The following is an 11,105-nucleotide window of genomic DNA, read 5'->3' on the forward strand; positions in this document are numbered from 1 at the left end:
TACAGCATGTCCCCAGAAACATTCTAGGGAAATGTAACATGATTTTCCTCTGTTTTAGTGAGGCCTTAATTGTGCAATGGTAAATAACTTAATTGCTCGTTTAGCAAATGGTGATGCTGCTGCCTGGTTATATTCTGTGTTCCAATCTGTAACTCATTTTCCCTCTGACTCAGAAAGCCACTAATTCTAAGGAAAATAGTACTTTAACAGAATTTAGTATTTTTAATAGATTTTTTTTTTTCTATTAGCATGTCTAAAACTACAGTGGTTAGCCTGAAAACCTGACTCAGCTGTGTGACACTTTGTGACAAGAGGGCCGTGCCACGAAAAGAGAAGATTATCACCAGGTGGTCCCAGCACAAACTCTGTGTGCATTTAGGGGTTCTCTCTATAGAGAGTGCAGACTAATTTGCTGGTTGCTCAAGATGTTGAGGCAGTAGCAGGACAATTTGTTTGGATCATTTTGTTTTGGGTCATTACTGAATTTTTGAAAAGAGGGTTATCCCACATCCTATTTCTATTAGAGTGTTTATTTGATTTATTTTTTTTAATGTTGGCTCAGTTAAGAAAACTTTTTTCTCTTCATGGATTCAACTACAATTTATCTGCTTCCAAAAAAGATAACATATATTTTAAGAAGGAATTAAGAGGTCATTGATATTGATGCCTTCCATTCACATGTGACTCTGAATATAGCTAAACTGCTACACAACTAATCTGGGCCTCAGCAATTTACCTCCAGATTTTATTCTGTTGTCAATATACCTCACCAAAAGTAAGGACAGAGAACTTAAGCAAAACAATGAATATTACTGGCTGTAAACAGCTGACAAAAAGATCACACTGAATTTCATCAAAGAGTGGGTTGTGGCAAACAAAGGACACTCTGCTCAGTGACCGTACAAACCTCTGAGTCACTTTAACCTATTCTTTTTTAATACTGTACATTACTTATGATGTTTGCTCCTCTTCCTGTGACTTTTACTGTAGTGGCCCTGCTGGGATATTCTGTTTTTACATTCAAATAGTGAAATTTTTTTTTCAAAATAAAATATGGAAACGTGATTCGAAAACAGTGACTTTTCCTGGTCACTGATCATTGGCAGTATCATGAAAGAGTCAGTGGTTTAATGCAGCCACAAGTTATCAATTTTTATTTTTTTCATTCAAGTATGGAATTTTAAAAAGAATTATATACTCATTGATCTGTATGAAGTATGATGTTTCCATGTGATGTTCAGTCCCAGATTAACTCCCAGATAACTGAGACTTAACAGCCCAGTAAAATTAAAACCCTGTGATTTCATTCATTGTGATCAACCAATACATCTGAAAAATAGTTCTGCCAAAGAAATATATTTCAGATTAATATACAAAATGAGCAACAAATAGCCTATTTTAAATTAATAAGCTCTTAGAAAAAATAGAAGTTCTGTAATCAATCTAAAATTATAGGTGATTTTATAATCCTAATTTAGGATGTAGATGTTACTATTTAAGGAGTAGATTTTAAAAAACTGATAGTGTTTATTTTCAGAAAGTGGGAAACATTAGGAAAAAATATTTTCTCTTTTCAAGCATTGATTTCTTGTCTTTCATAGCTTGCTAGTATCTTCCCAAAAATTTCAGTGGCCCGTGTTACCACTATGAATCATGATGTCTTTCTATAAATGTTACCTTTCTTTTCTCATATGAAAAACAAATCTACTCATGCAAACCTTGTCTGACATGATTCACTATCTCTTTTTTTCCCCTCCCTGGCCTTTAAGATGAAAATAATCATATAAATTCAAAAAAAAGCAAAATGAAAAAAAACCTAACCAAACAACAAACCACCTTTTCCAATGTAAAAAATAACTAATTAAATAAATGGAGAAAACACTGAAATGAAATATATGTGGTTGAACTGGGCTGTCAGGTTTGGCTCTCCTGTTTGCTGTTGCATCAGCGCCCTACCAGAACACATCACAGCCGCCCACCTCACATTTTACTACATTCTTCTGATATTTTCTGTTGCACAATCTAGTTCATTTAGCACTAGTTTTGACTCCTTGGGCTTCACCCTTAACATTTTCTTTCTTGTTTTTGGTGTTTATGCTCATGTAGAATATAATTTCATCTCCCACTTAATTTCTGCTTAGCCAGGTTTGATTAATTTACATCATTTCCTCAAAATTCACATTTTTCAGTCCAACCCCTTAATTCTTACCCTTATTTAATTATTTCCAAACTCTTGGTCATCTTTTGCAGTAAGGCAGAACATCTAAATTTTTCTAGATGTGAGGAAACAGTAACATATTTTCCTAAATAATTCCTTGTCAGCTTTTATCAGAGATAATGGAAGATTTTCAGAAGACCTCAGATGAGAGTGCATAATTAGCTGTGAAAGCTAATAAAAAATATAGGAAAGAGTGATCTTCTTGAAAAATAAAAAGTCTGGGAACTATTCAAAATGAAACATGGAGATTCACTGTCAGGTTTGACTCCTTGAGTACAGCTCAGGTGCACCAGGACCCAAAGCAGTAAGAGCTGAATGTTTACTCTCCATCCTATGGGCTGAGTAACTGTCAGAAGGAAACAACTCTGATCTCATACTGGCAAGTGAAAGTCCAAAAGGAAAGTAAAATCAGAGCTAGTACTCAGGATGGGAGGAAATGTCCTCTTATAAAGGTTGTGATAGTTGATTACTTATGCAAATTTCAGCAGAAATGGTTCTTGTCCAGCAGCCTTATAGATTTATTCATTTAGGATCCATTTGGGTTACTTTTCTAACCCAAATCAGGTTACTCAATGGCTGTCTTGCTTCCACTGCAGTGCTACACAGTACTAGTATTATGAATTAATTTTGTACTGTTTTTCATTTTACATCTGGAAAGAAAATGTTTTTTACTGTTTTACTTCTACTAAGTAAACAGCCCTGCCTAGCCCAGTTTCCCAAGCTACAAAGAAGAAGTTTGATGCATAATTTCTTGGTTTACTATTAACTAACTCTTACCCCAGGCAATCAGAATGTTCAAATGCTATTAATTGTTTTGCTACTAATTAGAGATTGAAAAAAAAATTACCCCTTCTCATGTTTTTGCAACCTGTAGCATTACTCATGGACTCGCAAGCTGCTGAGGAAGGCTCAGTTCCTAATTTAAAACTCAGAAGTCAGACTCACTCTTTCTGTGCCTGCTCTCACTTATGTCTATGTACAAATATGTGCTGCTGGCCTCTAAGAACCTTTAGGCCACTTTTTGTTCTGAGTCCATAAAGCCAAACTTTCTCATCAAGCACCTGTTCCCGGAGAGTTTGGTTGCAAATCTGTGGCTCACAGATGTTCTGTCTCTGCCCCTGGACCTTCTGAGGCACATGGGCCCTACTGATACCAAATCCTTGCATCTGAAATTTGCTTGGTCACTCCTGTTCTGTAGAGGCTTCCCACTGAACCTGAACACTTCCTTTGACCTAGAAATTCAGCTCTCTGCCCTTCAGGAAACAAAGCCAAAGAAAATCAGTGTGTTGACATGTACTGCATGAGAATTCCCCTTTTTTCCCCTCCTTCACAGTAAATTCTCAGGCTTTGACAGTCTGATTCCTGTCCAAGCACCTTCTTGTTCTTCTCTCTCCTCTCCGGTGAAACTCCACTAATGCAATTACTGAAAATACCATTATCTTTCATTAGCTCTCTGCTTATCAAATCCTACTGTTTATCAAGTCTAACTGGCCTACTGAGATTTCACAGGTAATTTTTCTGCTTGGCTTAAGGCTATATCTATACAGATTATATTAATTTAGTAAAAGCTGAATGGTTACATGGCTGCCTATCACAATAATATATTCTAATTAAGGATATAAATTTGTTTACTAGCTTTCTTTAGCACAGATATTACTTGAGGTAAGTCAACACTGTGAGAACTACTTATAAAAAAATTATATCATTCTTAATTAAATCTTTCCACAGAGATACCTCTCAACATCATAAATGAGTGCTCTTCCTTTTCATTAATGTGAATTTATTTCTTCATCAAAAAATTATCTTCTGCCAGGAAATTCAAACACTTTCACTTAGTTGAAAGCCTTGAGGCTGAATTCCTGCTTCTGGTTGTGGTTTCTTGTTGAGTCTAAAGCTCCTACTATGCTTTAAGATAAGTCTGATTCTAGGGAAAAAATAATGTTGTGAAAACATGAAGTTTTTCTAAAATTAGATTTGCTTGCCTAAGCTGTTGTCTTATTCTAATTTAATTTTGTATACTTTGGTATACAATAAAAAATTATTTCTCCCCACTTTTAGATGATAAGACATTCAGATATCTTTTAATTATTTATCTGGAGCAATCATGTATTTTTGTATTGGTATCAGCCTCTAGCTGTGGTGGCTTGGCTCAGGGAGAGAACTGTTTATTTGAAATATAATCACTGGCTATTCTGGGGCTGCTTTTTCTGCTAGCCAGGTGGTGTTTACTTTGTTTGTAGCCCAAAACCTCATGCTGTTACTTAAAATCTTCCTACTTCTTTTTAATGGACTTTGTATTTTATGATACACTTAAAGAATAACAATGAAGTAGTTTTACTTTGAAACATGAAAAATTATAAGAGGAGAATCAGAGGAAAAACACCATCAGAAAACCAAATGAACTTTCCTACTTAGCAGGATATATCAGAACAGGATAGAATAGAATATTTCAGTAAAATAGAACAGAGTGGAACAGAATCTGGAAGGGGCATAAAGTGATCATCTAGTCCACCTGCCTGACCACTTCAGGACTGTCCAAGTTCAAGCATCTGTTTAAGGATGTTTCCAAATTACTTAATTATTGACAAGCTTGGGGTATCAAGCATTGTTAGAGGAATAAATAAATAAAATAGGTTAGGGAATCATCTCTTTAATTTGACTTGAGCAGACTGATTGAAAAGGATACTTGATAAAAGATTTCTTCTGGCTTGTTTTTCCATGGTCTCCATCCTGGAGAATGAAAAAAGAGAAAAGAATCTACTATGAAGTTAAAAGGAGTTAATTTTGTATATTTTGTAGCATGTTTGTTCTTATGTCTCCAAACATTAAAGAGGTGAGTAATAAAAGAGAACATTTTGACCCATATATTTAAAATAAAATTATATTGTTATTTTTATGTGTAGAACTGTATTTCCACCCCTCATTAAGCCCACTTACTACAAATTACCTCAGCCTGAACAGACAAGATTCAGTCAGTAATGGCAATATATGTCTCCCGTGGCCTTTTAAATTAAAAAAAACAAAAAACAAAGGGTCTATGGTAGTACAAAAAATGGATACTTTATATAATCATAATGGTAGTACAAAAAATGGATACTTTATATAATCATAAAGGAGGCAACCCTTGGTTCTGAAACATCAAATATAATTTAAAAAAATGTTCAAAAATGTTTAATCTGCTATTCATTAGCCAGATAAATGGGTATAGAATTGCTACATGAAGCTTCCTATAAATTCTTGAAGGGAATGCTTTCAAATTAATAGTTTTATGGGAAGAACATCCTCAGTGATCCACCTACTCTATAATCACATTGCTATTATTCTGTTCATCTTCCCTCATTCCTAAGGTCTGTACTTGTACAAAGTAACACATAAAACTGTACACAAAAAAGAATTAACCCACACTCTGAAGGATCCTAATCATCTCCCATGTATGCCTTGTAGTGTCATACCAGAAAAAAAGGGTTCAAGAAACAAGGTTTGCAAATGAGGAATGGGAATTACTGCCCTGCAGTTCTTTCTGATACAGCCAAAACAGTCACTATTTGTAGCAATCAGATAATTTTAGAGCAACAGCATGTGATTAAGATGAAAGTGTATCTCTAAGCAGGAATAAATGCAAATCAATAAAGAGATGTAATGAAAGGTTTCAGTAGCCACTTCTAATATTTAGCATTGGTTGTCATGATCCATTAGGGAATCATTTGACCAATATGAGGCATCTTAATTTTTTTTGCTTATGTAAATATTGCTCAGAACAAATGTGAATAAGGCGGTATAAAATCAATTTTTTGTTGTTGTTGTATTGAATATCCTGGCAGATTGCAAATATTTTGACTTAGACTGGAAGCTTCTGGGTTTGGTAATTTTTTTCCATTTGGAAGTTTTGTCTGTCTTTGATAGCTGAATTATGGATACTTGAGATCTCTCTGCTAACACAGTTTGGCAATGATGACTTAGTCAAATGCAGTTGTTTCAGCAGTTTAGCACCTTAGTTTTGGGTTTGCTTATCAAAGAATTGCTTTGCAGGTCTGTTGGTGCCTCAGAAACAATCTGCTTGGTATCAGTAATACCATCAGCCATTTGATGATCAATTCCTTGGTTAAAGGATTCCCTCTCAGTGGACTTCTTGGACCCTTCTTGTGAGATCACATTAAAACAGAAAATCTGTCTTTGCTCTTTCTAGTGAAAAGAACCACAATGTAAATATGTACATCACAAATTATAGCAAACCTCTTTGTCCTCTCTCCTGCCTCCAAACCTCACCAGGGAAATTGAGAATATTTTCTCTTTGTTCTGTCTACAGCAACTCTTACCTCATTTGCCAGGAGCTGTGTCTCACTATCAAGAAGCAAAGAATTTAACTTCCTTGCTGATAGGGATGTTTAGAAAATAAAACACCATTATTCACAGCTGTACTTCCAGTAAGAGCAAACAGTCCCTTTTCAGATATCAGCAGGTGGAAATCTCAGTAGAAAGATGCATGTTTGTTGCTACGATTCCTGATGACCTTTCTTGGTTTTATTTTGCTCTGATAGTGAATGCTTACTAGCACGTTGGTGGTTTTAACCTCCTGAACTGATCTGGGGCTTGTTGCAAAACACTATTAATTTATATTTAACTACCTAGGAATTTCCTCCTTTAGCTGCATTGGCCAGTGTCCCAATTCAGGCAGTGCTTAAGCCACAATTTGTGACTGTTTTAGTGCTTCATGGTGAGCTATGAAGGTCAGCGTGGTGGTTATCGGAATGACAAAGCCATGCGTGAGTTGTCTGCATTCTGCTGAAGCACACTTCTGTTAACTTGGTAAATTGCCTTAACATATTTTAAAATGCGTATTTTGAATATGACAGGATACAGCAAGTATTTTATCCACACTCCTCAGGAATCAAGCAAACCCAGGATCCCAAGACACATCTTTAAGGAGACATATTCTGACCTCCATTTCTTGCTTCAGATACCTACATGGTATAACTGTACACCAGTATGACTGTGCATATGTTCTTACAAAATCTTTTTCCTAGCTTGGGCCGAAACTCACTGTTTTGTCTTAACACTGTCAAGCCAGGATCTTGAGGATACACAACAGACACATAACACTTTTAAGGAAGCCTTCTTTGCTAAATTTATATGAGACTTTAAAAGCCTACAAATTTGTGACATCCTTTATTGTGCACTTACTGCCATTTTACTGTGTACACTATCACCTTCCACATTACTGACCTAATTTTCTGATTGCATTTTCTAGACAGGAAGCATAATTAATTTCTCATGAAAAATTAGCCCTTATCAGTCTTAACTGTTTAATGAAATGAGATTGCAAACTGCTCTTCACTACTATACAATTTAAAACCAGTCTCTTTGAAAATCTGCTGTAAAATCAGGTTAACAGCCTTTAAAAAGACATGGAAATAATTCCTCATTTCATAATGAGAATACTAAAAAACACCACTAAAAATCCAAGAAGAATTAGTAATGCTGGTGTTCTTAACAAGTGACTCAGATTTTCCAATACTATAATTTTTTATCTCCATGTTTCTGCTAACTATTGCTAACTTCAGAACAGAGCAAGCCTCTGCCCAACATCTCAGCATTGCTTATTAACCTTTTGAAACTCATAATTTGCATGAATTTTTCTTCTCAGCCATATAATACTTAGAATGGTATGTATGCATTAAAATATGTACAATCTTTCTGATGTAAATCCCACCTAGTTTAAATCTCCATTGGTACCTTCATCTGGATGTCAGCTTTTTTAAAATTTGAATAGCTCATTCATCATGTACAGTTGGACCTCTGACAGAAGCTGTTTTTTAGGGGTGGTGGGCATGAATTCCAGAGGAGAAGGAAGTCCTGAAGGATTGCTGATTTTGGAGAACAGGAAGGCAGTAACTCTAACCCTCTGTGGGGATGGGCACTGTAGGACTCATTGTGTGTCTGTGGCCTCAGAAGCCTTTTTTGTCTCAAACAATTATGGGCTGAACAAGGTGGCATTTAACTGAATGATTCTCACTGACAGCTTTATTTGACTGAGGTGCCCCAAATCTGATCCTATATTCAGTTTCCCTCTATAGTTATTTTGATTTACTACTTTTGTCTCTGAAATATAAAGGCTTTTATATCACTGCTATTTCCCTAAATGGAAAGACGACACTCACTCTTGTTATGTATAAAAAGGGAGAGGTTTCCAATGTTTTGCAGCAAGAACTGTGAATATAATAAAAGTATACATTGAACTATCATTGAAGGCTGCACAAGAAATTTATGAGTGGATGAAAAAGGAGGAAGAGGTATTGTTTGTATTCTATCAACTGTGTTGTTGCTACTGAAATGCCTACCTGCTCGTTTACAACAAGGTTGTTTGAAGCTGGTATTTAGGGAAAAATTAATGCAACACTTGAGTAGGTTCCTGGATTTGAAGCAGGAGGCTTTGAGGATTACTGTACACTTCATTTGCAAACCAGCAACATCCAGAAATTCTCCATCCAGAAGTTTTTTGTCACATTTTCTTTCCACTCTTTGGTAACCAGTGGGTGGACTGCAATTGTCACAGAGCAAGAGATGTCTTTTTATCTCTGTATCTCTTTCTCTCAAACTATTGCTCTTGAATTTAAACTCATTGAATGTGAGCAGGGAATTCTGTTTCCTTCATTCAAGTTGGAACTTATGGCAAAAAGAGTATTTATCTTCCTGATTCTCGGACTACCCAGGAGTCAAGGATTTTGGAACAAACACAAATAGCCCAAGACATTAAGGAGTGCTGAAGTTGGTGATCTAAGCCAAGGCACCACCTTGTTCTGCACTCTTTGTATAGATAGAATGAGAAAGTGTCAGGAAACACTCCATTGTGGCTCCTACATCTACAACTTTTGTTCTCAGACATAAAAAGGAGTTTAATCAAACCCCACTCTATAACGGTGACTTTCAAATGGTTGAGAGGAAGGGCCACTGCCCTGATGAAAATTACATTAATCCTTCCTCTCCTTCCCCACAGCTCTTGCTCAAGTTTTGGCCTGTGATGACTGCTGGCCCCTAAGAAAGCAGTGGCTGCTCATTCACAACCCACAGCAGAGGCTGTGATGGGACAATTTTGGTCATTCCTGTTTTCATTAGTAATAGGAAATGAAAGGAGCTGACCATGGGTCAGTATGAAAAACTTAGTTCTGCTGGTGTCACTGCCAGTTTTCACCCCTCCAACACCTTCTGAAATCTCTGTCCTTCTTAGCCATAATCCTACAAACCCATCCCATTCAAGAGAAGTCATTATTGAAGTTATTCCTGTATGAAGAGCACAAAAATGTGTAAAGGGCTGAGCACCAGACATATCTGTCCTGCTTCTGCCAATGTTTAAGAAGCTGCTGTGTTGCTCACAGCACAAAAGTGGGCACTTTGTGGCACTTTGTGCTCTTACAGCTGCACAGGTGCAAGAGCACTCTTCAATGCCTCGTCTGAAAAGCAAGATGGAAGCTTATATTTACTTTCCTAACACTATTTCTTGCCTTTTTTCTCCATCTCTGCAGCAACTGAAATGCTCCCCCTTCTTTTGGCAGGCTACTGCTTTACTCAGGATGCACTCCACAAGTTAGCCTTTCCCTTACTACATTTTTACAAGCACACTGAAACAGCTGTCTTGAGGCTTTTCTCTTCTTCCCTTTGTCTTGATCTACCTGATAATGCTGTTTCTGCTTCTGCCACCCAGGCTGCAGTCTTGAAGCAACAACTTCATTGCTTCTTTTCAAGCAAAACTGCCCCCCATTTCAGGATCTTTGGGTGAAGAAACCTGGCTAGGGAAGAAAGGCATGAAGCAAGCTGTTTGTAGTTTGAGATCTCCATCTCCCTTTATTCCTGGGCAGGGAAACATAAAATAAACTCTTATTCTCTGAACTTTATAAGGTAATAATGTATTTTGAGATATTTTTATTTTTTACTGTTGTCTTAAAAAAGAACTTATGGGAATTTATGGATCCCAATCAGACCAAAGTATTTTTGTTCATTGTATGATAAAATGCTGAAACCTGACAACCATTTTGAAGAAGAAGGTCATTGTGTGGTGCTCTTAACTGTTTATGCAAGTGACTTTAAATACTGTTTGAAGTAATAGATTTAGTTAGCCTGTATTTCCTCACTGGTGTATTACAGAAAGGCAACTTGTACCTTACTATTCAAGATATGAAGGTAAGCAAAAACTAGTATATTTGAGAATGTTAATTTTTGAGTAATTGTCTTGTGGTGCCAGGAACAGTATCACTCAAGACTGTTTGTCAATGAAAACAAATTTGAGGTCTTCATCATTGTAGCCCATGATAAAGGTTACAGTTTTGTTTCATAATTTGACATTAATTTTATATTTCAATAGTAAGAATTCATAATAAAATTTCCCATCCAGGCCTGTTTGGTAGTACTGGACACTGAACGATGAAAGAACCTGAAAGTCATCTATAACTTCAATTTGTAATGGTTTGAGTGTATGATAGGAAGCAACCTTTGAATTTCCACTCTTATGGGTCGTATCATTAATGCCTCATCTGGATGTGTTCTCATCGTATTTCTGCAGCAGTGAAATGGTCTAAGGAGCACTATTAGCTCGACCCGGGAGATCGAGGGGCCGTGTGTTTAGGGATGTGCCCAGCTGCATCCCTGACAGATTCCTGGGGCTACCCCTTCCCTTGCTCCCTACGTGCTGCTGAAGGGCGCAGTTGGGAAGAAGCGTGTGGAGAGTGGAGGTGAAGTTGTAGCTGAGGACAGACGCGGCCTCTTGGTTGCCCCGTGAGTTGCTGCTGCTGTGGCCGCAGCCTGGTGGGCAAGCACTCGCCCAGCCTGGCTGGGGTGGCCCTGTCGCTGTGATGTGACACGGCAGCCTGGCTGTCCTGGCCCGAGACCCGCCGCG

The sequence above is a fragment of the Lonchura striata genome, chromosome 9 (assembly GCF_046129695.1).
Source record: "Lonchura striata isolate bLonStr1 chromosome 9, bLonStr1.mat, whole genome shotgun sequence".
NCBI classification, from domain to species: Eukaryota; Metazoa; Chordata; class Aves; order Passeriformes; family Estrildidae; genus Lonchura; species Lonchura striata.